The sequence below is a fragment of the Perognathus longimembris genome, chromosome 8 (genome assembly GCF_023159225.1).
Source record: "Perognathus longimembris pacificus isolate PPM17 chromosome 8, ASM2315922v1, whole genome shotgun sequence".
Lineage (NCBI taxonomy): Eukaryota > Metazoa > Chordata > Mammalia > Rodentia > Heteromyidae > Perognathus > Perognathus longimembris.
The window spans coordinates 582,668-609,560 of NC_063168.1; the positions used below are offsets into that span (position 1 = coordinate 582,668).

The following is a 26,893-nucleotide window of genomic DNA, read 5'->3' on the forward strand; positions in this document are numbered from 1 at the left end:
GCTTTGTCCAGGTTCGAGGCCCCCCTTAAAAGGAGGGAGCTCTTGCCTCTTGGCCTTCCTCCTAGCAAGCCCTTAGCATCCCAGGCCACCTGTCTTGCTGCCCAGCTCAGCCTTAGCATGGAGGCGCCCAGGGAGCCCTCTCCCTTAGAACAATAGGGACATACCACCTAAGGGAAGGACACACCTGGACCCTGAGATCCTGCTCTGGAAGAGGAAGGGGCTCCCGACCCGCTCATCTTATCCATCCCCTGGAAGGCTCTACCTAATCTACCCAACTTAGCTCTTCCTTCAGGAGTGCAGTTTGTATTGTAGAAATCATGATATAATTAGAGATAGAAAGGGAGCTTTAAAGGAGAGCATCTATTGACCAATTTTACAGTGGTTCATAAGTCACAGAAACTTTTAGGTCAAAAAGACCTTTGCAATCACTTCATTCTTATTTGGGACATTTAATTATAATCTGCAAATTAAGTTATCAAGACCCAGAATGAGAAGCTAATTTGCACAGCTGACCTTGATTTCCCTTTTTAGTATCATTAATTTAAGGTAATTCACCAAGGATTCCTATATTCCCAAAGTCCCCATTTTCACTCTCAGCTCTGAAGATAGAGTTCGTTAGGAAGAAGAAAAATTACTCTTATATGAAGGACAGAGAATGTGTAGAAGTTGTTTAGTGGGCTAGAAGAAAGAAAGCAGCATTTCATAAAAATTCACTGTGCCTTTCCCTACTCTACTGATACAGATTGTCGAAGGGACAGCAAATGCTGAGTTCCTATCCCACTAATCCCCTACCCACTGTGCAATGGCTACAGTGGAAGAGAGCAGAGAGGTATGAGAATTCCTATAGAAGAGGGCTGGGAATGTGGCCTAGTGGTAGAGTGCTTGCCTTGTCTACACGAAGGCCTGGGTTTGATTCCTCAGCACCACATATATAGAAAAAGCCGGAAGTGGTGCTGTGGCTCAAGTGGTAGAGTGCTAGCCTTGAGCAAGAAGAAGCCAGGGACAGTGCTCAGGCCCTGAGTTCAAGCCCCAGGACTGGCAAAAAAACAACAACAAGCAAACAGAAGAACTCATGATGAATATATCTGAAAGAAAAACATGGAAAATGAAGTTTGTGAGGGGTAGAGAAGTATCTTCTGAGACAGTCTTGGGAACAGTTTGCCTGACTTCCTTCCCCATGGAATCTCAGGCCAGGAAGGAGTTCAGAAGGCCCCTGTGCCTCAGTCAGTGATCTTTTAGGGGCTGCTGAACTAGACCCAGGAAGGAGGCTGAACCACGAGCACTCCATTTTGGTCCATCTTACAAGTTGGCATTCTTCACTTTGGTCCATCTTATACAGTGACATTCTGAAAATAACTGCACACATGAGGGCATGGAAGTGCAGACAGTTTTGTTAAGGTCATATGGAAGTGAAGGATGAACGGTCCAAATCAACCCAAAGCAAAAGGCCCAAGTAGGAAGCCTATTCCCCCCAGTCCTATGCTGGCCCTATGTCTGTAAGGAGGCCAACAAACCTCCTTATGCCTCTGCTCTCCACCCGCAAAGGCCAGTGGGAGAGAAAGTATCATCAAAGCCCCAAATGAGTCAGGGTGAGTAGCAACCCTTGAAGGATAACTTACTTTAAAAGGGAGAAAGAGAAGGAATTTTTTGTCCAAACTCCAAATCCAGGGTAGCTAAAATCATAGCTCAATGAAGTGTCTGTCATGGCACTCACTAGCACCAAAAATTACTACGAGTAATAACTGAAGAAAAACAAGTGCTCCCTTTCTGCATGAAGCCTTTCTTGAGACAGACCTTTCCTTACAAGGGCTCTCCTAACAGACTCACTGTCTATACTTCATGGTAGTTCACATCTTTGTGAGACCGGGTAAGGATCATTGGGGCACCTGTGTCTCACAAGTGCCAGAACTGAACTCTTTGCTCCTTCTATATCCTCCACACAGACTAGGTGTCTTTCACGCACCTGCTGACTTACCCATGTCTGACTTATCCTCCCTACCCTCTTCCCTACACAATGCATATAAGCTTAACCTGAGCAAGAAATAGGAAGTAACTTAGTATGTGAAGACATGGCTATGATTTGGGAAGTTTTGTTTTTTAGCATCAAGTGTTAGTTAGCCCAACTAAAGTCTGACCCATAACCAGGCACTCAGTATGTGGCTATAATGAATACAACTGATGCTTACTGCACACTGTTTGGAGGGAATGCTACTACTTGTTCTGTGGATGACATATGACTAGTTCATGAAAAAAAGAGCTCATAGGTAGTAAAGGGACTTTGAAGAGGCTCTAGAATTATAGGAAAAACACATAAAATTAAAAATCACATTTTGGAGGGAGGTCCATCAGACAAATCTGCTGTCCCATGAGAGAAGCAGGAAAAAAGAAGAAGGGGAAAAAAGCCTGTTTCTCCTACAATTTTTTTTTCACAACTTGGTAACTCCACATTTATGGAGGCACTTTCCTACATATCGAGTAATCATTTCGGTAGCAGTCTCCAATGGACATCAGCTGTGTGGTCTTCTAATTCAACATAATTCTGATACTATCTATCTGGAAATGAAGCCAGATCCCACAGGTTGAGAGCTCAGTCCCACACAAACTCAAGACTGTCACCTATACTTCTGGTACACCAGCTACACACTGGGAGCTCCCATGACCACCTCCTCGAGTTCATTTCATGTGCTAGAGTGCTCACAGAATTCAGAGAAACATCTGCTTACATTTACTGGTGTACTATAGAAAGGGTACTAGAGAGAATATAGATAAGCAGCCAGATGGATGAAATGTGTAAGGTTAAGACATGTGGGAAGGTATAGCACCTGATGTTCAACTATCTAAAAGCTCTCAGAATTCAGGAGTGTTCTGTTTTTAATGGAAGATTCATTAAATCACTGGCCATCAGTTAATCAACTTGACCAGTTCCAAATGTCTATTCACAAGTTTGGTTCCTTGGCAATGATCCCAACTGGGGCTATCTAGGAGTCTCCGGTTGGAGCCATCTCATTAGCACACAATAGACTGAGACATCCAGACCAAGAAATTCATTTTTAGTCCTAGATACAGATGAGCCATCTCAAGTGAAAGGTGTAGGGGAGCCCCCCTTTTTTTTGAGTCCCTAGAAACAGCAGGCATAGAAAAGGTAGTGGGCCTGGGGAAGGGCAAACTTAAGCCAAATAACAGGAGCCAAAAGTAGCTTGATCTAGAGCTGCTTGACCTTTGTAAAAGAAAGGAATGAGGAAGACCAGCATAAAATTCCAGAGATAGAGAAAGATATAAGGTTAATTAAGAAGTTAAACAGGTAAATAAAAATCATACCCAGAACCTAGAATTGAACAAATAGAGCATTTTTGCTTGCATAATTGCTATTTGTAATCACTAACGGCCAATTCTGCTTCTGTAAGTCCACTTGCTTGCTTTGCTTAACTTGCCTGACCACCTGCGTGTGGGGCATGTGATTTTTGCCTTTAAAGACCCAGCCCTACGGAGGCCCAGTGCTGTTCTTTACCATCCCAAAGGTGAGGGACAAACTCTGTGCCTAGTTAAATAAAGACTCCTAGCCTGACTGAGTGATGGTAACTTTATGGTGGTGGGTTTGAGGCCTACCTGTGTGTCTGGTATACAACATAGGCATTTATCATTCTGGACATTTCAGGGGGGTTAGGAGTTAAGAGTGAGAGTACAAAGGTGAAATATATGTTTTATAGAGTTCACAGTACCACACCTCTCCCCTAACTCTAGATCAGGCTCGGAACACTCATAACACATCTCCTGATCTCCCTACCCCAAACATGTACTGGGTTAACGCTGAACCTCACTGCTCCAGATGCTTCAGGGTATGAGGTGGCCTTAACGTTGTCAAGAAAGTAGGTTCACTCTAGTGGTTCTTAGAACTGCCAATCCCATCAAAGAACAGACCATGAAACAAACACCAGGCTCAAGAGTAGCTTCTGTTCCTATGAGTTCTCCAGAGCCAACTGGGAACACAGGGTACCCACGACACTACCCAGACAAGGTCTACAGCCAGCAGGGGCTGTGGAACCCTGAAACTTCAAGCTCACCAATTTATTAAGCCCAACAAATAAGCAAACAAAAATAACATGGGTGCAAACTCCACACATGAGCACAAACATAGGAAGGGGCACAAGGTAGGTAGACTCTGATGCCACAAATTCAATAGGTTGGAGCTAGAAGTATAGTGACAGAAATGGACCAAGGACAAGCATGATTAGCAAGTGGGAGGGTCCATTCCATCATAAGGATGGTACTGGCCCAGGTGAAGGTTCTTCACACCCAGCGCCCCACAGCTCACACTTTACCCCAACAAAGAGACATGTGGCAACTCAGTCAAGGGCAATTCCATCTTCTCCTTGTTCCAGACAAGAAACAAAACTGCAAGCTTACTCCCCCTCCTCTTTTCACATCCCAATTCTGTTAGCTCCATCTTCTCCACAGATACATACTTCAGTCTGCTCAGTTGGACTGTTGGCCAGTATCCCTTCCACAACACCCAGTTCGTCTGCAACACCAACTCTAAGGCTATGAATCGTCTAGCAGCATCTTCACCCTGTCTCTCCCTGGCTGGTTAGACCTCACCTAATGTGGTTTGGATCAAGCCACCATATTTTTCCTGGGAAGTCAACTGGTCAGCTCCCTTAGTTTTTTTCTTCCTGAATCTCAGCTTCTTTGAGAATCTTGAGGGACACTCCAGTCTAGAACTGCAGCCCAGCCACTTGTGGATCCTCTACAAACCATGAACCCTCAGAGGATTTTCTGGGGAAGTAATTTGAAAACAATCTGCCCTGACAAAAGTGCTTTAATTGTGGGCTGGGAATATGGCCTAGTGGCAAGAGTGCTTGCCTCCTACACATGAAGCTCTCGGTTCGATTCCCCAGCACCACATATATGGAAAACGGCCAGAAGGGGCGCTGTGGCTCAGGTGAGCAGGAAGAAGCCAGGGAAGGTGCTCAGGCCCTGAGTCCAAGGCCCAGGACTGGCCAAAAAAAAAAGTGCTTTAATTGTTTGAGCTGAGTCTACAAGATGAGAGTGATGGGTTCAAGGTGGCATATGTGATGTTGGGAAGTGCCAAGCAGCTGTGGGTGGGGGGAGGGGGGTTCCTGGACACCTATGCTATAACAAACCACCCCTCATTTCAGTCACTGTTTCTTAAAATTCTACACTTCCTTGCTTCTGCACCTCATGATGTTTTGGTGTTCATAAACTGGCAATCATGTCAATGAAAATCAAAAGAGGGCCCATTATGGAACAAGGCCTTAGGAACACAAACATTAACAGGAAGGCTTCTTCAGGAACCATCACAGACACACACACACACACACACACACACACTAGAAAGACAGACAATCTAAAGTCACACTGGAATTGTTAATCCTTCTCTAAAATCCCCCCAGTCTGAACACCTAGCTTGCTGCTCCAAGCCCCCAGGGGCTAACACCAGGGACTCTGTAGGCCTTTTCTCGGGATGAATCAATCTAGTGTTCTCCACTCCCTCACTCACTCCAGTGCACTCACTTCATTTGTGCTGATTACCATGTAAGTTTCCCTATACTGCAAAGATAATGGAAACACTGTTGAGCCCAAGAGTCCATTGTCAGGACTCCCATTTAGTCCTGAGAGACAATGCCTACCAGTGTCACTGCTGTCTTCCCTCTCCTAAAGCTGCCAATGACAGTGACAAGAGTTATTTCTTGTTCCATTGTCAACTCAGGTCACTTGAAACACACAATTAACTGAAAGTTCTTCTGTATGTTGGCCAGAAAGGCCTTCCATTAAAGCCATAGAAATTTCCAGGTAGGTGTATAAAAAGACTAGAGAAAACTATCTAGTGTCTCAATTAACTCCTATTTCAAAGAAGGCAAGCAACTCCCAGAACGAGCCTAGTGAAGAAGGAAATGGCTTCTGTGACATGTGGATTGGCTTATCTCTGAATATGGGTCCTTAAAGATCCACACATGGTCCTGTCACATACTCAGATGCACCTAACCCACCAAGGACTTATTAGAGGTGGGTTCTGGGAAGGCTGTAGAATGTAAACCCACCCTGGTTCCTCGGTGGCTGGTCAGGGTCTCCAAACTCCAACAGCAGGCTGGGCATGCCCCATTCTTTGCATGAAACAGGTCTTTCTCCTTCCATTCCTTCGTTTACCCAAACCTAAGGCTGACGCAGAGGCTGTCTTGGTGCCTGCTTCTCACCTCCCCTACGCAGAGACCGATGCACTGTGGGCCCTGACCTCCAGACACCAGGGCAGCCTCTACCTCACACTCTTACTTTTCCTCTTTTCCTTCCTCTTGGGGAAGAGAGGAGCCACAGTTGCTCTTGCTTCCTCAGGAAAGCTCAAAAAGAAGGAACACTCCTGGGGCAGTGGCCTGGCCCCTTCCACAGCAATGCCCTTAGCCTCATCCTGATAGTGCTTCCCATGTACTCCAGGCCTAGACTCTCTGGGGTTCAGCCATGAGATTGCCATCATACTGAGGACTCTTGTCCTCACTAAAATACCATACACAGTAGTCCTCCTTATTTGTAGTTTCAATTTCCAAGGTTTTAAATTAACTATAGTCTGAAGATAATAAATTCCAGAAATATTTTCATCAATTTTTTGTGAGAAATTATTTTATTATATTTATTTATTTTTCAAATTTTTATTATCAAACTGATTTACAGAGAGGTTACAGTTTCATACGTTAGGCATTGGATACATTTCTTGTACTGTTTGTTACCTTGTCCCTCATAACCCCCTCCCACCTCCCCCTTTCCCTTTTCATCAATTTTAAACTGCCTAACGTTCTAAAAATAATGTAATCTCAAACTTTCCCCTTAATACTCTCCGGAATATGAAGCATTCCTTTGTCCAGTTTCCTCTAGCCCTCCTCTCAATGTATAGGCTACTGGCCTGGTAGTCACTTAAAAGCCATCTCAGTTATGAGAACTACTGCATAATATCAGAAAGCCTGTGTTCAAGAACTCCTTATTTTACTGTAACAACTATATATGGTAATAGTCTAGTTATTAGTTATTGCCATATATAGTGTTTTAGTATGTTATTCTTGTTCATCTCTGTGTCTAATTTATAAATTTAATTCCATGATAGATTAGGAAAATCATGATCTGAGGCCAGCCTGGGCATGCACAAGACCCCCTTCTCAAACAATAGTTTGGTGCATTGACACGCCCCTGTCATCCCAGATGCTCTGGAAGCTGACGGTGGCAGGACTGAAGTTACAAGCTAGCCCACAGAGAAAAATTTGTAAGACTGCATCTAAATGGAAAAACTTGGACATGGTGATGCATGCCTATCATCCTAGCAACAACAGAAAACCTAAAATAGGCAGATCACGGTTCAGGCCTGTATCTGGCAGAAAATGAGACCCTATCTCAAAAACAACCAGTGCAAAAAAGGGACACTGTAGGTGGCAAACTCAAGATGATGACCAAGACTCCTTTGTAGTGTGAGCAGCCATCACGCCTCCCTCGGTCTGTAAATGTTCCTCCAGGGCTTAATCAATGTCTGCGGCCAAGTTTCTCCTAATATTCCCAACTCTTTGGAGAAGGTTAGAGAGGAGAGGACCAAGGACAACCAAGCCAGTCATGCCTTCTGACAGCTCCTCTGCCTCATCTGGTCTCCAGAGACAGGCCTCACCTAAAAATCTCTTTGGATAGAAATTCTCACTGGGGAGGAAGTGCAACAGCTTGTAAGTGCCTTCCTTGTCACTAGATTCCTTGGCTTGACCCTTACACATACTACAGAGCATTAAAGATTTTTGTTTGTCTGTCTGTCTTTGTGGTGCTGGGGGCTAAATCTAATGATTGAGCTACATCCCTTGCCCAGGATAATGATATTTGGTAGAGGGCTCCCTCAAGGACATCCTTTAGAGAAAGTTACAACCTAAAAAATAGGCCTTCCTAGGCAGGCACTGGTAGCTCACACCTGTAATCCTAAACTACTCAGAGGCTGAGATCTGAAGATCACAGGTGAAAGCCAGCCCAGGCAAGAAAGTCCATTAAGACTGTTTTTTTTTTTTCCATTAAAACTTTTATTTCCAATCAAACATTAAAAAGCCCCAAAGAGGAAGTGTGGCTCAAGTGGTACAGCACTAGCCTAGAGCACAACATTCAGGGACAGTACTTAGGCCTTGAGTTCAAGCTCCAGGGCTGGCACAAACAAAAACAAAATAACAACAAACAAGCAGGCCTTCCTAGTCTAGTGTATTCAAAATAGAGCACAGGAAAAAAAAAATAGAGCACAGGGATAATTAATTCAAGCTACAATCAAATGCTAACAACAAACATCATCTTTTTTACTTAATTTTTCTTTCCTTTCCCTTTTTCTTTTTAAGCACTACAGGAGTTTGAACTCACAAGCTTTGCCATGTTGTTTCTAGTACCTTTAGCTTTGTGTTTTTCAAATAGGGTCCCAAATTTATGTTTGGTTGGTCTGGACCAATATCTTCCTATTTAAGCTTCCTTCATAATTTGGGAGGACAGGTGAGCACTACCATTTGTTGGGATTGGAGCTCTTGAATGTTTTGCCTGGGCTGGCTTGCAACTACAATCGTCATGGTTTCCACCTCCCAAATAACTAGGATTACAGGCATGAGCCACCACACCTGACTCATTTTTCAAGCATGTGCACATGCACTATTTTCATCCTACATTGTTTGCCAGAATATTATTTTCCTCCTCCTATGACTTTCATGACCCCCTGGAAGGAAACACTTCAGGTCCAAGACATTAAAAACAGTATTCCTTACACATCACTACCCATTATCTTCATAGATGAGGTACTCATATGTGGTTGCTCAGGCTCTGATCAGATCTCCAGCCTGCTCATTAAGCAACACATAGATCAAGAGGAAATGAGGCCTCTAAGAAAAGACAAAAGATAGGACTTTAGGATGGTGACAGCTTCTTTGATTCATTTATGTTTGATTTTCTTTTCTTAAGCTGAAATGAATCTCTTTGAAAAAAATGTTTCCAACATACTCACTTTTTTTTTCTTTTTCTGAGACAGGATTTCACTATGCAGTACAGGGTAGCCTTTAGTTTGAGATCCTACTGCCTCCGCTTACCAAGGTAAGCACTGTTAAGTACAAGCATGAGCCACCATTCCTGGCTTGTCAATTATTTTTGTCAGGAAATATTTCAAAATACATATTAAAAACTAAGAATTTTTGAACAAGATAAAGACAGAACCTAGCCAACAATACCAATGAACAGTAATGCAAAAAATGTCTGCCCTTTCTGACAGTGGAGATGGGACTATCAACCATCTTGCACAGAAAAAAGGGAGTTTTAATGAATAAGTAGAATGGGTAATCCACTGTCCCCATAACCCCAGGGCTGGGTGTCTGTGGTGACAGGGCCATCTATTCTTTCTGTATAACATTTAAAAATTATTTCCCTTTACTAATTTCAACAGATTTTATTCATTCACTAGAAGACTGTCCAGGTTTGGCATATGAGAATTACTGTCAAGGTCCCTTAAGAAAAGAGTCTTTATCTTCCTCTTCTTCACACTGAGATGCACATACTCCACAGTTAAAGAACAAACATGTGTTCCCCTTTCTTAGCCCCTCAGCTCTATGTCCTCTCTCAGGTTCCAAAGGGAAGTACCACAAAGAAAGTGAACCAACTGACTACTTGAGCCTTGATTGACTATAAAAATGGCAAGCCAATGTGGGGAAACAGAGGGCTTGGCCAAGGTTGGCCTGCTCAAGAAACAAGAGAGTCACAATGACCTGCTGCTTAATACCTTTTGCCAAACCTAAAGGTAAAACGCACTTTTGACAGGGCAGCTAGGCACCTTAACCACCTCCTAGATATGCTGACCAAACCAGGGCATGATGACACTCAGACTTTTCTGATAATAAGTTACACATTCTAGAAGTTCTGTCACTGAAACCTTGAAGCCAGGCTTTGGTTGTGTTTTCTTGAAAGCAAGCAATCGTCTTACTATCTGGGCATACTCATGAAGCTTTGACAAAACAAAGGGAAGACACTTACTGGTAAGATGGCCTCAGTCTCCAGCAGGTGCTGGAGTCTGTGTGCTGTATCACACCATCCAGAACTGCACCTCCACCAAACCCACCAGCAGCCCAGTTCCTCACACTGCTCCTGCCAATCTCCTCCATCCCCTTGCCACGCTCTTTGTAGCAGAAGGGCATATAGCCCCAAACAAGCACCTGGCAGATTCACTCCAAATATAGTTTCCTAATAGATCACTACTGAAGATAATTTATAATAAAGTTAATTTTAAAGTTAATTGTACTTCAGATGACTACAGTTGGGTGGTTTCTATTTGTCTTTATAATCATTAAGAAAGCCTCCTCTCTTTTCTTTTTTCTTTTATTATTTATTTTATCTTATTTTTTTTGTGGCACTGGGAGTTAACCTAGGAACATGCAAATACAGGCTAAATGCTTCATCACTAAACTAGATCCACCACTTGGAAAGCTTATTTTCTAATTCATAAATAAGTGTCAAAATTAGAGTCATGAGAAAACACAACATTTTCTGAGTAGCAACAAAATTCCATAAATGGTTCTAAATGTGAAGACACAGCCACAGATCAATGAATTGCCTGGCAGACAGTTATTTTTGGAACAAGGCAGGAAGCCAGAAGACTAGGGATGATCTGCTCAAAAAGCCTTCAAGTTTGTAGCATCAACCAAGTCTGTTTTCTAGCTTCCTCACCACAAAAATCAAAATCAAAGAACAATGTGCCAGTCCTCCAGGTTACCTGGAAACAAAGGCAAACATTTCACATGCTTTACTGTGCATAGATCTCAAGCAAAGTGGTATTACACGCTTGCTTTAGCTTTAAAAATGGAATATTGTCTGACTGTTCACTGTTGGTGGAACACCTGGTTAAGACCTGAAAAGACTTTAGAACTCCATGTTCTAGAAAGGAAGGGAGGAAAGGAGGGAAGAAAGGAGGCAGGGAAGGAAGGAGGGGAGGAAGGAGCAGGAGGAGCAGTAGCAACAGCAGCAGATAATAATGATGACCACAACAGCATAAGACTTTACTCCAGGACATCTCTGTAGGGAAATCTAAAGTTTAGCTATAGTTTGTTGTTTAGTTGTCTGATACTGTCTGATAAAGGATTCTTCTAGAGATCTTTCCCATGGTAGCCTGACTATAGCTCTTATTTGCAAAGATGACAGTGGCAGGGATGATAAAAAACTTAAGGAGGAAAAAAAAATTAGGAGGTGAGGCATGAGCAATGACTCCAAGGCCCATGTGTTTCTTTGCCCAGTTGCTTAAAATAGGCAAGGAGAAGTGCCAGCTGGTACTTGGCACCCTCATGCTCAAGAAGCAACATCATTCATCTCTGCACCAGATGCCTCAACTCAGGCATTCATGAAGTTGAGGTCAACAAAGGAGGAACTCAGAGGCAAAGAACAAAGAATAGCTCTGGGGGCTCTGCCCTGCAGGAAGTGATGTCTCTGTTCTCCAATAACAAACTGGCTCAGTGGTCTCAAACATCCTCTAAGGGGACTCCATAGGAGCCTAAAATTTGGAATCAAAGTTGTCCATTTTCTTGACAGGTGCCAAGCCAGTCACATACAGGGGACACACAGTTGAGTAAGAAGTGATGCCTTCCTGCAAGGATCCAGAAGTGTCATGAGGAAGTAAGGCACTGAAATAATCCAGGACTAAGATACAAACAAATCACCTGCTCAGTGCTACGGGGCAAGTGAGAAGGAAGCCCAAGGCCTGATCCAGGCAGGGCGTGGACAGATCTAACTTCAAAAGCTCCATAGATACGGAGTAAAAATAATTACTTGAAAGAACAGGAAAGCCCCGCACTCTAAGGGACAGAAAAAAAAAATGGGGCTGAAAATTGAGGAAATTGAGGATCAGGTGCGTTCTAGAGGGTTTTACATATCAGATCATCAGGCTAGGCTTCAGCATATAGGCAATACAGAACTCTCAAGAATCTTAATCACTCAAATAAATCAAGAAAGTATTGATACTCTCCTAGAACTCTCCAACAGGTCTTTCAAGAACAAACGTGTTTACTCACTGCAAACTTGCAAAGATCACAATGAGCATCATGACTCCTGCTCAGCCTCAGCCTGGTAAGGCTGGGTTGAGATAGTACTCACTACCGAATAGACAGGAAACATTCCCAACCAACACAGACAGAGCAACTCCGGTGTCTCAGAAGGCCTCCAGAGAACTCCAGAGATCAGTACGGCATCAAACAACTAAGTCTCAAGTCAGATTAAGCTTACTAGCTCTGAAAGAAGCTATCATTCTTTAAGTAAAACTCAACAGCATCCGCAGTAACAAAACTAAAATCACCTTGTATTTCAACACACTGTTCAATTTCAGCTTCATTAGCAAAAACCTTCTACTAGGGCCACTTTTTACCATGAGCCAGGCCTCTTAGATAACCTTGACCCAAGCAGTGCAACAATAAGTCTGCTCAAGAAAGTTGCAAGAACCATCTTCACTTTCACTGTGGCTTTGTTCCAGAAAGATTCCTAAGCTGGCTATATTGTTTCCGAAGAGAATGGGAAAGAATCATAAGAAAAATGTCAAGTGTTACTTTCCCCATTATTTCTTCTTCTCCAAAATCTTCAGCTGAGCTCTGAATTGCAAAGGATGCACTGAGCACAAGGCCCCAGCAAAGTGTCTCCCTGCCACAAATCACATGTAAAACTGTTGTCACCAGGAACAATGACAGTGGAAGCTAATTAAAATCTCTATGCTTCTGCATTTTTAAAGCATTCTTGGTAGTTTGCAACAAAGAGAGCAGAGAAAATGTACCTTCAAAATTATTTTTTTTAGAATTGTTCCCATCTCCCGCAGGAAGAAAACTGTAGAGAAATTAAAAGGTGGGAACTATAAGGTAGCAGGCACATCCTCCCAGTTTCTGAACTCTCTCTCCTGACCAGCCAGCTCCAGCCCCCTTCCTCGGTGCCTGCCAGACCCACTGATGGGAGGGGAGGGCAGGTTCTTTCTCATCTGAGGAACTCAGCCATCCCAGGAGAACACGGGTATGGCCTGAAGCGGTAGGAACATTACCAGACCCTATAAGCCAGGCTTCGTGAGAGTTAGGCTCTTGGGGGCCAGCTGCACACCCATCAAATGGGTGTGAACACACTCACACATCATTCCAGAACACTGTTTAAGGAGGAATTGATGTATGAAGATAGAGAAACTCTGTACTGAACCAAAGATGGTAACCCCAGTGAAGTTGAAATCTCACACAGCGTCAGTCAGCTCAGTACCACAGGGCATGTTCATCCACCATGGCGAGAGACAGCTGATAGAGATGACACTCAAGTGGGGCATCAGACAAGTCACAACTGGGAGCACTTAGTGCCCCTGCCGGATGTGGATCCCTCCTGCCCAAATCTCATTCACCTCCTTCCTCCAAAATACTATGCCACATCAGTAGGATACACAAAGTCACATTAGTCATGCACCCTGCTTTGCTATTTGCTCCTTCCAGAAAAGCTTGCCAGCAGCTCAGGTACATCATTACTCTCTGTCTCAGTGAGACCATCCATGTTCAGCCATCGGCAATATCTCAACCTTAATCATTCCGTATACAACTCCCAAGGCTGTGACAGCCAGGACTTTGCTATGCTGTCATTTCCCACAGATGGCTTAGGTACTACAGTATTTCTGAATCGCAGGCACTCAGGGAGCTACTGCCTCCACCATAACTTTGCATTGTGGTTTGTGGGTATTCTTACAACACATTTCTAGACTTAATATTACATGGAATGTGTGAACTAGCTAAGGATGTAAGTATAACATACACAAATTTAACTACTGAAATTTAATCGCTGGCAGCTATCCTGCCAGAAGCAATGGCAAAGATTCTCTCCTCGGCCAAACTTATACTCCTGAACTTTCTCCTAGGCCCATTTGTGCACTTCTTTATAAAAATCCAGTTTTAGTAAAGTGGATTAGAGCCCTGCTAAGTGAGTTTAGCAAGAATTTCCTGTCTTTGACCTCTAGCCACCATCTATATCTGATCAGGTTCCTCAGGGCTCCAGTAGCCTCTGCTCTATACCCCAGGGGATGTCTGGTAACCCTGGCCTGTCACCATCAAGAATCTGGTAGTCTAGTTTAGCCAGAACCCCCAAGGCCCCTGCTGTTTCCCCTCCATAATTTTCCACCCACAGATCTCCACCCTTTTCCTTGGCTATAAATTCTGTATCTGTGCGATATTCAGAGTCACTCCAATCCCGCTCCTGCACAATAACACCTAGTTCATTGCCCTCAGACCTATTGAGATGGTCCTCAATGACAATGGTAATGATGTCTTCCTTACTGTGCTTTAACATATACATCACTGAGTAGCTTGTTCTTTAACAGCAGACATGCCATTTAGCATAGTCTAGTCTAGCCTAGAGATGGGTTCTCAGTATGTACAGGCTGGCTTTAACCTGCTATGTAGCCCAGGCTGGCTTAAAACTCAAGGTCCATCTGCCTCAGCCTCCCAAGTGCTGACATTACAGTTATATGTTTACCATATCCAACTCCAGACATGTCTTTTAGGAGACACTGAGCCTGGAGCAGCATGCCATATCCACCCCCAATCCCAATCAGCAGTGTCTCTATGAGAGAGCTCGTCTCTGAGTCTATACACGCTACACTTAAGAAAATGGAAATGGTGAGACGAAGGGTGAACCAATGCAACAGTGATACTCACAAGACAGTGTGTTGGATGTGAACTTTACAACTTTGGAGGAGGGGGGTTGGAGGAGAGGCAAGATGGGAAAATATGAGGGAGGGGATAACATTGTTTGACAGGAAATGTACTCATTACCTTACTTATATAACTGTAACCCCTCTGTACCTCACCTGTACAACAAAATTAAATTAAAAGAAAATAGGGCTTTTATAAGCTACATGTCACTACATTTAATGACACTAGGCCTTGCTAAAGGCTAAATGAATAGGATGTGAGGTAGGAGTTAGTATTTAAATCTTAAATTGCATGAGAATAACAACCCAATGTGACCAGTGGGAAGACTTACCTAGGAATTAGATCTGGTCCTGTCAATGATACCTAGGGCTTTGATAGGTTGGACCCTAAGACTAACAAAACTACAAACCAGGTTGGACAGTCTAACATCTGCACCCTCTTGATCAGTGAAAGTCATCAACCAAGTCAAGAAGCTTACTGCTTTTCTAAAAGCGAGTCTCTTCCTGGCCTGGGAAGGTCACAACAGCAGTCAAAAGACTGAGTGAAATATGAGACATGGGACCCTAGCTACTTTTCCCTCAATTTTGCTATGATCCTAAATCTGCCCTAAATCATTAACAATACTAAAATAATTAATAAATAAATTCCAAGTGGGTTTTAGCTTACCTACCCTAGATGGTATAGAAAAGGAAGAAATAACTCTTAAGAAAGTCACCAAAGATATCCATAGTTCGATCTTTTAAAGCATAAATTCTAGAATTCTGCACTCATCAGATTACTTGGAGCAACGTTCAGAAAAACCTTAAAATTTCAAATGAAGTCAAATAAAGATAGCACTCTGGAGATCTTTAGCATGCCTGCATGAGAGGATCAAACCCTATACCAAAATAGAGAAAGTATAAGGCCATTCTGAAAATACTCTCTGATTACTGATGAACTATGATAGGGCTTTGGGGGGAAAATAAAGGGAACAAAATCCAAAACAACCTCAGGATTTCTGGAATAGCTACTGGCATGTGATCTTGTTCCCACATGCCACTATGTATGCCAGTGAGTCCTACGGCAAGTGGACAGATGGCTTCAGTCACCAGGCTGCCCAGTAAACAGATCTGAAAGAAGGCATAGAGAAGACAAGTCTCCCAGCCTTTTGCACCTATCATTCATGCACACACCTTTATATATAACCTGGAAGGAGGCTGCTTTCCCTTCCAGACATTGGTAGCAATGCTGGAAGGTACTGAGACTCCACATAAGACATGTACTAGTCAGCTCAGGTTGCCATAAGAAAGAGTCACAGCAAGCCTAGAACACAGAAAACAAAGGGGCATGATCTCCCTGATATATGACTGTTAACAAAGGGAGATGGAGAGACAGTAGAGACCAAGTCTGTGAACACTGTATATGTGCTTGATACATTGTAAATTGCATATGGGTCTACCTGACCTAGACAAGGGATGGAAAAACAGGTTGTAAGATATCACAAGAAATGTACACACTGCCCTACTATGTAACTGTACCCTCGTTGCACAACACCTTGTAAAAAAATTTTTTTTGCTTAATTAATAATAAAAAAAATTAAAAAAAAAAAAGAGTCACAGACTAGGGGTTTAAACAACAGCAATGTATTTTTCCATGGGTTCTGCAGGCTGAGAAGTTCAGCTGATTCAGCTCCTGGAAAGAGCTCTCTCTCTCTCTCTCTCTCTCTCTCTCTCTCTCTCTCTCTCTCTCTCTCTCTCTCTCTCTCTCTCTCTGGCCAACATACAGTGCTTTTTGTGTGAGATCATGTGATCTTTTCCCCCCTCTTTTTTTGGTGGCATTGGGATTTGAACTCTGGGCCCCCCTACCACCACCACTTGAGCCACACGCATAGAGCATCAGGAGAGTTTTGTGGTTTTGCCCAGGACTGGCCTCAAACCATGATCCTACCCTACAGCCTCCCAAGAAGTTGGACCACAGGCCAATATCGACACACCTGACCAACTCACTAAAATGGAATCTTGCTACTTTTGGGGTAGGCCGGCCTCCAACCATAATCCCCTTAAGCCCCACCTCCTGAGTAGTTGGGACAATAGCTGTGTGCCGCCATGCCTGGCAACAGACATCTCTTCTTGGAAGGACACCAGTTCCACTGGATTAGGATGCTACTCTTACTACCTCATTTAACCTTATTTCTTTACAGATCCAAGTACAACCAAATGGAGGTTAGAACTTCAACACATCTGAGGAGACTCCAATTAGTCCATAACAGTGTATCCTAAGGACAGAGCCATGTGTCTTTTATCTACTGTTCTGAGTACAAGTCCAGCTCCTGAGGAGGTATATGCTACCAGCAGGGCCAGACAAGCTCACAGAGGGCTGATGGCCCTTGCCCCAAGGTCTCAAACAATCAGTGTTCTCCCTATGTTCACATGGGACTGCCAAGGGGCAGTGGAAGGGGCGTGGAAGGGGCAGAGCTGCATCAAGCACTTCTCAATAAAAGTTCAGAGCAACACTCGAAACCCAATGTCAGAGAGGGAAAGGCTACCAGCTCCAGGTCACAAAGAAAATAGCAGAAGCAGAACACCCCAGCTCAGTCTGTACACTCCAGGCCTCAAGTGTCTCCCACACTGCAGGTCTGATCCCTTCACCTTTACAATCCCAGGACAGGTGTGCACATGTTCTGATTACAGCACTTTAAAGCACCTTGGAAAACTGGACCCACAGAAAACCAGAGAGGGCTATATCCAGAAAGCTGACATTTCTTTTCCAGAAGGATTTTTTTAAGCACAGTAGAATTTTAATAATTAGTTTTACCTTTATAATAAAAAAAACTCTTTGGGGGATGGAAAGGGCATAGACTTATTTGCCTTGTGTTCCTCTATTCTCTGTGCAATGCTCCCCTTTTTCATTAAGACAAATTTCTAAGGGCTGGGAATATGGCCTAGTGGCAAAAGTGCTTGCCTTGTAAACATGAAGCCCTGGGTTAGATTCCTCAGCACCACATATATAAAAAATGGCCAGAAGTGGTGCCGTAGCTCAAGAGGCAGAGTGCTAGCCTTGAGCAAAAAGAAGCCAGGGACAGTGCTCAGGCACTCAATCCAAGCCCCAGGACTGGCAAAAAAAAAAAAAAAGACGACTTTCTAGTGTCACCTCTAATCCTTCCTCCATTCCCAGTGAGATACAGAAACATCACTCCCACATACTTGAATCCCACTTTCCCCCCTTTACCATTTGTTACTGTTATACATGTTACACCTAAACATGTTACAAACTCCAAAATATAGGTCTACAGTTATTACTTTGAATGAGTTGATGTCTTCAGTGCTGAGAAAAGAGGAAAGCAAGTATAAAGTTTCAGAGCTGGCTATATGAACACTCTTGGGTACTATGTCTGGATCTCTTCATTATAAGGGTATGCTGTCATTTCCATTCTAATACAGCTTTGGTCCACCTGCCTCCCGTAGGCTGCTATTGTCAGATCCTCTACTTTTCTAAATGGTGTAGGTCCAACAACATAATTGTGTGCATATTATTTTATAAACTACTTTTTAAAATGCTTAAAAAGACAAAAGGAAGCAATTATACATTTAAAGTATCTTCTATAATTACATAATTACTCTACTGACACTGTTTCTTCATTCTCATCAAAATCTAAATTGCTGTTGATGGTCATTTACTTTTAGCCTAAAGAACTTCCTTTAATATTTCTAACTAGGCAGGTCTACTCAACAAATTCTGAGGTTTCATTGTTTTGTTGGGGTTTTTGTTTTTTGTTTTTGTTTTTTTGGGGGGCCTCTCACTCTTAGTTGTTTTTTGTTTTGGTTTTTTTTTTTTTGCTCATGGTTGCTTCTCTACCACTTGAGCTAAACCCCCACTTCTTGATCCCTTTCCCGTACTCACAACTAATTGGAGGTAAGAGTTTCATGGATTTGGCTGCCTGGGCTGGCTTCAAACTGAGATTCTAGATTTCAGGCTCTAAACAGTTTGGATTATAGGTATGAGCTGTTAGCATATGGCTTTTGCTTATGTTTTGTTTTGGCTTTTTAAAATCTGAGAATGTCTTTATTTCACTTTCATTTCTGAAAGTTGGTTTTGCTGGGTATAAGATACTGGGTCAACATATTTTTTGCTTTGCTATGTTTAACTCTTTTTCTCTTAAGACTCTGAATTTGTTATTCCATTTTCCTCTAGGTGTCTGTTTCTAATGAGAAATATAGGATTCCTTCCTACATGAGTAATTTTTCTCTTTGTCTTTCAAACTTTTTGCTATGATTTGCCTTGGACTAGATCTTTTATAACTTAACCTACTTGGTGTTCACTGTTGATTTGTAGGTCAGTGCTTTTCAACAGATTTGGGGAGTTTCGGTCTAATATTTCTTCCAGTGTCTTTTACCCTATCTCTCTCTCCTCTTCTCCTTGTACTTAGTACACATTACTGTCCTTATTATATACTACACCTCTGAGATTCTGTTCATTTTCTTTAAATTTTCCTTTTCTCTGCATTGCATAATCTCTATTATTTTATCTTCAAGTTCACTGATTCTTTAGTAGCTAACATCTACTATATCAACATCTGGGCCCTCTCTCAGGTAGCTTCTGTTAACCTCCTTTTTCTTTCATATATTCTTATTTCATTACATGTCTTATAATTTTGTGTTGAAGTGACGTTATAAGAAGTAACTCTGGATCATCATCCTTCCCATCCAGGGCTTGCTTTTGCTTTGCTTATTTTTGAGTGGCTTGGCTGGGCTAGTTTAGTGGAATCCATCCTCACTAACCCCACTGTCAGTGGACAGGGTCTGATGTTGCTAACAGAAGGCGCAGCCTTGAATTTACACACAGTTTCTCCTGGATGACAGTGGTTTTACCTGGGTTCTTTTTTACTGTGCCCTTCCTGATTTGTTAAGCTTATACTGTCTATGATGTCACCTCACCCAGTTATTAGTCCCAACAAATTGCTGGCTGATTTCTCTACTGTTTTTGACAAAGCAGTATGCATAATCTGCTCTAAATTTGGTCAAATTAGATGCAGGTGTTAGCAAAGAAGTGTTCTCAGTCCTTGAAGTTTGTTCTGATTCAAGAATGATTCTTGTTTGCTGTTTCTTTCCTCATTGTCTGGCGATGGGTGTTTTCAGCTGGCTTTCATGAAGCTGCCAGCCTCTTAATCGCTTACCACCAAAATCTCTATACTTGTTGGGTGTATTCTTAGGTTCAAACCCCCCCTTTGCTGTATTATAAATAAAGCAAATAATACTTCAGCGCTTTCTATTTGACAACCCGCCTCTTCTCCTTGGCACTGCTCTTAGTCCTTGTTCTGGAGATGGAGGTAGGGACACTGGCCTCAGAGTGATACCTCCATGTCATAAAAGGGGAACTGGGTGGGAGTGTCAATCCAGTGGTCTTCTTAATTTCACTTTCCAGGGAAGCAAACTTCACCCTCTAAGTGAGCGAGGGTGACAGATGGAATTGGGGCCCTGGAGTCATTAGGCTTGAGCCTCTATTCAGGAGCAGAGGCTCTCACTCTTCTGGAACTTAGCCTCTGCCACATGGAGCTTGAGAAAGGGCAAAGATTGGGTGATGGTTCCGCCCCCAAGATTCCTGCTGTTCTCACGGAGATTCATTAGTTTCACAAACGTATGTTTATTCATTTCTTATGTGTCATCAGGATATTTGCCAGAGAATTTAACTGAGCACTTCCTAAAACAATCTTTACCAGTTACCGTTGTTTCAATGAGGAACAGATTCAGATTTCCTAATACTGCCATTTCAGAAAAGGATCCCCAAAACTAATTCTTTCTTTTTTCTTTTTTTTTTGTCAGTCCTGGGCTTGGACTCAGGGCCTGAGCACCATCCCTGGCTTCTTTTTGCTCAAGGCTAGCACTCTGCCACTTGAGCCGCAGCGCTACTTCTGGCCATTTTCTGTATATGTGGTGCTGGGGAATCGAACCCAGGACTTCATGTATACGAGGCAAGTGCTCTTGCCACTAGGCCATATCCACAGCCCCTCAAAACTTATTCTTAATTTCCTCATTTTAAGGAAAATCTTATATGCAAAATATATATGGGACAACAAAGTTATGGAAACAAGTGGTTTATCACTGTTGATATTTTCAACATACCATGTGAAATTATGCCTTTTTCTTTTGCCTTTTTTTCCCATGGTTTTACTCCTGACATCACTGTAAATGATTTTGGTACCCTGGATAATATATATATATATATATTTTTTTTTTTCCTACTGGAACTAGGGAAGGGAAGGGGAATATCAAAATGGAGAGACCTTAAAGGATAAAAGACAAACCAATGCAACAGCAATAGTTACAAAACTATATGCTGTAAACCAACTGTATAACTCATGGGAGGAGAGGGAAATGGGGAGAGGGGGAAGGCGGGGGAAAATGAGGGAGGAGGTAACAAGTTGGATAAGAAATGTACTCATTACTGCCTTGCATATGAAACTGTAACCCATCTGCACATCACTTTGACAATAAAGAAATAAATAAATTTAATATATATGGAACAAAATATATGTAAAATTCTTTTCAGTCTAATGCTCCATTTTAAGGAAGCTGGCATTAACCAGCAGAAAATGAAATATACACAGTGCGAGGAAACTTTCCCCCAGAAGGAACTAAGCCATGACTTTAAAAAGACATTTTTTGTTAAAAAGTAACAGTCACTCAGAAATAAATTCTACTTAGCAATTGATCTGTAAAATGTGAGAAAAATTTGCCACTATGAGAGGTGTGTGATCACAGATTATCAGACAGCTAGACAAGTCACACATATCCTCATAAGTAAATTGCCCTCAGGTAACCTCTATCATGGAAAGGGTTATCTCATTCTGGGCCACTCATCTAAGAAAACCAAAAGTGTTCCAATCAACATGCAAAAGAAATTTGGTGCTCACCCCTCTTAATTAGCAACTGGCTTAGATAGCAAGGCCTGGAAAGTGAGTCACCAGCATGTCACCAAGTACAATCTAGTCCCAGGGAATAGTAGATGGTATTCTCAGAATGGAGGAGGGAGCTGGAGACATGAAGATACTAGCCAACTACTATCACCTGATAGGCACTTGGTGGGGCAGGTGTGGGTAGGGAGAGGTGGTCCTCATACTGAAGCTCTAGGACAAAGCTACTGGCTCAAAGTATTAGGGGCAAGATGGACCCTAGCTCCAATGCTACCTCTGCCATGTCATTCAACAGATGGAGAACAAGATCCCATCCAGATATAGATTCCTCGTCTAAATATGGAAATCCTCAATAACCTACAAAGTCAGTATTTAGCAAACGACAGCAGCTGTTTTACTGGATAGGAGCTTCATGGGTTCTATTTCTCATATGTGATATCTCTATACACAACACTGACACCAGAAGGTACCAGGCTCTTTACAGGGGACCTATGGGCATACATTACAGGTTTAATTCCTGGAGACATGACTGTGTCATGATCACACCAAGCCAGTCATCCCTGAAGGGCCTGAGGGTCTCCAGATTCCTGTCCTCATAACTCTTTGAGATCTCTCAGACAGCTAGTAACATAGACTTTAGAATAAAATGGGAATGACTGTCAAAGGGTATGGTGTACTGGTTCTTCCAGGGACATCATACTAATAGCATCAACTCATTCAGACAAGACAGATATTACGGTAGGAAACCCTCTGGCCCCGGCTTCTGGTCATGAGATATAAAAAGGGTGGCAAGGTTTTAAAAACAACCCAGAGGGCTGGGGATATAGCCTAGTGGCAAGAGTGCCTGCCTCGGATACACGAGGCCCTAGGTTCGATTCCCCAGCACCACATATACAGAAAACGGCCAGAAGCTGCGCTGTGGCTCAAGTGGCAGAGTGCTAGCCTTGAGCGGGAAGAAGCCAGGGACAGTGCTCAGGCCCTGAGTCCAAGGCCCAGGACTGGCCAAAAAAAAAAAAAAAACCAACCCAGAAGAAATTATACTAAATATATTATTCTTCTCTGATTTTAAGAAATATTCTGAACAACAGTTAAATTGGAATACAGAGCCAATCCTACATTTGACTAGTATGCCTGAAGGTCACTTCTCTAGGGTTCCACTCTCCCACACCTGTGATATGGGGCAGAAGATGAACATAGCTCAGGGTTGTGGGATGTACAGGATCTTATTTCCAGATTAAATGCACCTGGTTTGATGTCCCTTTTCACAGTTTTCACCTTTACTCATTAGATAAGTTAGTGTCATATAAAAAGAGTGAGCTTATCAGCTTTCAATGTTCTTATTAAATGAAACGTGCTGTATCTACCAGTTCGGAAGGCCTGCAAACCAAACTCTCCAAGTGAGTGTGTGAAGACTTTAAAGTGAACTGTCCCTGGATTAGAGCTAGGCCTCAAGAGCACTGGGTTTCCTTTCTGTTTCCAGATCCACCCTGCCCTAAGGTCATAGTTTGCACCTCATGGGATGCTCCTGCCTTGGGTGTTATTTTGCCATGAGCCCTTTCAGAGGAGGCAGTTACTGTAAATAGAAACCTTACTCAAAACTCAGAAACACCCGTCATCTATGTTACTTACAACCCATATATCATATTCCCCTGGAAGTGCACAAAACCAAAACCTCATTCCTTTTGGAAATATAATACGTTTTTGGTTAACTGGGTCTTGGCTGCAATTAGATACAAGTAGAACTTATTGTTCCTACTATCTTCTATCTGACCCAGTTTGGGTTTTCATGTTTTACTCCATTAATATAAGGAAATGTATCTTCTTCGGAACATGTTTTGTTTCTAGGCAGAGTCTACACACTGTGAAATAATATTGAGGGGGTGGGTATCTCTTATGATATATCATCCAAAGGATGGCCAGATCCAAGCACAGCCTCTCCACCCTTCCTGGCTGGGCTACTGACAAGGAAGAGGCAGCATGCTGTTTCAATCCATCTACTAGAAGCCCTGGGGGTAGGGGATGTCCAGGCAGGCAGGACCAAAAGACAAGGCGATGTGGAGTACAAGTTTCACCCAGAGGGAAGAATACAAACCCATGAGGAAGAGCAGACCAGGTACCTCTGAAAGGACTTCACAAATTATTCAATGCCAACTCCTCCTCAGAAGCCCCAGGCTCCATCTCCATATCTAACCATGAGATCACAGGCATAAGGCTTGAGGACACTATTCTAGCCAGTTTCATCCTCACATGAGCTCCTTTCTCCAAAGCATGTGATTTCAGAAATAGCATCCCATGTGGTAAACAGGAGTCAGAAAAAAAGAAAAAACCCAGAGAAACCCAGCCCTTCACGTGGAGATTCTCAACTTTCTGGGAGTGTCCATGCTGCTCCCATATTGAGCCTGCTCCATCCCTGATCTTCTCTTCCTCAAAAGATGGCATCACTGTTCTCCAAAAGGGCATGCCAAAAATGTAGTCTTCCCTTCCTGCATCAACCCCCTCCACTCCCCCATCCAGCCAGGGCTGCACTTCTCCTCATGGTTCCCACACTTTGGTCCCAGCCATTACATTTGAAGAGGTCACAAGTAATTCTGGGTAAGCCCCAATACCTTCGCCTTTATGGACTGTCTACCCCACAAACACATGAGAATGTTAATTCTAAATGGAAGGAGGGGAAAATGCAGTCAATTTGGTTAAGCTTAGAGGGAGATGTATAAATTCTATGTGAATCACGAGTCACCCAAGAACAAATATGCCAACCAAATAGTTCAAGATGCCTTTATTCAATTACCTTCCAGAATATATTACATCCTCATAATTATAAGAACAAAACATATTTCTATATCCCTTCAGATAGGAGAGGGAGCTGTTTGCTGTACTAAAAAGCATTAGAGCCAAATTTCCTCTCAGAATGGGACTGTCCAGGGAGAAGAGTACCTTGAGGTTTCAGCACAGTCACCCAGAATCTCCCAAGTTAAAGAACCTAAACCACCGGGTCTGGCCCAGCAGGAGGTGCCACCATGGCAGTCAACATCCACCACAACAAAGACTGCAAGGTTTGGCGCAGAGAACCCAAGAGCCAAGACATCTAATTAAGTCTACCTTCAACCAAGTTGTGCTGAAGAGGTTGTTCATGAGTTGCACCAACAGGCCACCCATCTCTATCCCAGATGATCCAGAAGGTAAATCTTCCTGGTTGGGAGAACAAGACAGACAGTAGTGGTAGTGGAGAGCATCACAGATGACGTGCGTGTTCTGGAGGTGCCCAAGCTCAAGGTGTGCACACTGCATGTGACTGGCCAGGAATGCACCCGCATCCCAAGGCTGGGGGCAAGACCCTCATCTTTGACCAGCTGGCCTGGTATTCCCCAACTCCCCTAAAGGCTGGGGGACTGTCCTGCTGCCTGGTCCTCACAAGGGTGGAGAGGTGTACCGCCACTTCGGCAAGGCTCTGGGAACACCACACAGCCACACCAAACCCTAGGCCTGCTCCAAGGGCCAGAAGTTCAAGTATGCCAGAGGCCAATGGGCCAGCTGAGGCCACAAAAACTAACTTCAGACCTTATCCCATTATGAGAGGTATTCTGGATAACACACACATGCAAACACAAACACACACACACACACACACACACACACACACACACACACACACACACGAACCTAAATCACTTGCTATCAACGGTATCCATAGATGCTGTGTTAAAGACAACAGGTCTCACTTGGTGCCTCAGTGTCCCAAGGCCTATGTGATTTACGCAGCATGATCTCACTTTTTCTAACATCAGGGACAGAGACAGGTTCTTGCCAATTTACCCACTAAGGCTACCCAGCACACCATGTCTATATCCTTCATCATGGCCCTAATAACTATCCTATCACCCAATTCCATTTCTACGTCATCTAGACACCTACCAAATAGGTCAGTGACTGAGTACTATCCTACTTCCTTTGAGACTTCTCTGCTGTCATTACCCTCTTTTTGCTATTCCTACCAGCACTCCACTTAGTGCTAAGGCAATGGGTTCCAAACTGGCTACGTTCTGAGGGTGACTGTCCACAGACTGTATTATGAACCTACAAATACACTTACTTAAAGCCCTTGGGTTGGAGCACAATCTTCCATGTAACCACCTGTAGCATCCACAGTATTCCTCACCTCACTCCATACCACCTACAGGAGGAATAAGCCCCGACCCCACCACTTAGTCTTTTCCCTGAAAAAGACTACACCTTTAAGCAAGCTCTCTAAAGACCCACTTGCTCCCAGTCTACTGAGCTCAATATATATAGGCAACTCTTTTTCTCTCAGGCTTTTCCCTCAGGTTAGAAATCTAACCAGTAGTTAACCAAGAGCCATCACAGGACTCAAAGTAACAACCAAGATCTGTTGTACTGCATCTTTTATTCAAGACCACGTTCTGCATCTTCACCCGGAACCAGGGAGTGGGACTGTGATTATCAGCACTACATAAACAATTTCAGGTACAGAACAGTACCCGAAATACACACAGGAGGAGTGTAAGAAGCGGCTTCGTGGAAAGGAAGGCCCAGTTGCCTTTTGCTCTTCTTGTAACTTAGAAGTTTTCCATGGCTTCTCAGCTCAGAATACAAAATTTGAAACTGTAATAACTGTAGCCACGTGGTAACCAGATTTTAATTTCTAAGACTTTACTCCAATGAAAGAAGTAAAGTTTCTTAGGAGAAACAGCTCATTCTGGAAACTGCACAACAATGACACCAAATGAACCTGGTACCTTTTACAGAATCAAAAAGTAAGAAAGTGCTTTAAAAATAAACAAAAAGAGAAATAACTAGAACTGTGTTCGCAGCCACCGCTGCCGCCGCGCCATTGCCAATTTCCAGCCGAGAAGGGGGTGAGCAAGGCCTCTCTATACCACCGCTCGTACCAAGCCGACTGCCCGCAAATCCACTGGTGGTAAAGCACCCAGGAAACAACTGGCAACAAAGGCCGCTCACAAGAGTGGGCCCTCCACTGGAGGGTGAAGAAACCCCACCGTTACAGGCCTGGTACTGTGGCGCTTCGTGACATTCGACGCTTCCAGAAGTCCACTGAGCTTCTGATTCGCAAGCTCTGCTCAGGACTTCAAAACAGATCTGCGCTTCCAGAGCGCAGCTATTGGTGCTTTGCAGGAGGCAAGTGAGGTCTATCGGGTTGGCCTTTTTGAAGATACCAATCTGTGTGCTATCCATGCCAAACGTGTAACAATTATGCAAAAAGATATCCAGCTAGCACGCCGCATACGTGGAGAATGTGCTTAAGAATCCATTTAAGCATTTCATTCTCAAAGTTTCC

At 43.2% G+C, this 26,893-nt stretch overlaps 1 protein-coding gene and 1 pseudogene across 12 annotated transcripts in view; one reads left to right on the plus strand and one right to left on the minus strand.

Annotated features, from left to right (window-relative positions):
- The window catches only part of Inpp4a (inositol polyphosphate-4-phosphatase type I A), an 86,114-nt gene extending 61,342 nt beyond the window's left edge, over positions 1-24,772 (minus strand). For all 12 annotated transcript variants that reach the window (XM_048352283.1, XM_048352281.1, XM_048352275.1 and 9 more), the window contains exon 1: positions 24,679-24,772. The gene's annotated coding sequence lies outside the window, so the exon portion shown is untranslated. The remainder of the gene's footprint in view (positions 1-24,678) is intronic.
- On the plus strand, positions 24,597-25,129 carry LOC125356036 (annotated as a pseudogene).
- The last annotated feature ends 1,764 nt before the right edge of the window (positions 25,130-26,893 follow it).